Source organism: Calidris pugnax, unplaced genomic scaffold (genome assembly GCF_001431845.1).
Source record: "Calidris pugnax isolate Ruff unplaced genomic scaffold, ASM143184v1 scaffold150, whole genome shotgun sequence".
Taxonomy (NCBI): domain Eukaryota; kingdom Metazoa; phylum Chordata; class Aves; order Charadriiformes; family Scolopacidae; genus Calidris; species Calidris pugnax.
Window position 1 is genome coordinate 418,096 of NW_015091300.1, and position 241 is coordinate 418,336.

Sequence of the window (241 nt, forward strand, 5' to 3'; positions counted from 1 at the left end):
TTACTCCCAAACACCGATATCTTCCTTTACAGCCTGGAATTCAGCCAAGGTAAAGCAAATTTAAAGGTGAGTTGGATGTTCTAATTCAGGGCACTTTTAAAAAAAAAAAAATAGGATTTTTAGCAACTGTATTTCATTTCTTTGTTCTATAATTAGGCAAATGAAAAAAGAACGGGGGGAAAAAAATATCGGCGCACGCGATATAATACTAATTTTCTCTCTGAAGAAGCAAAGCACCAAG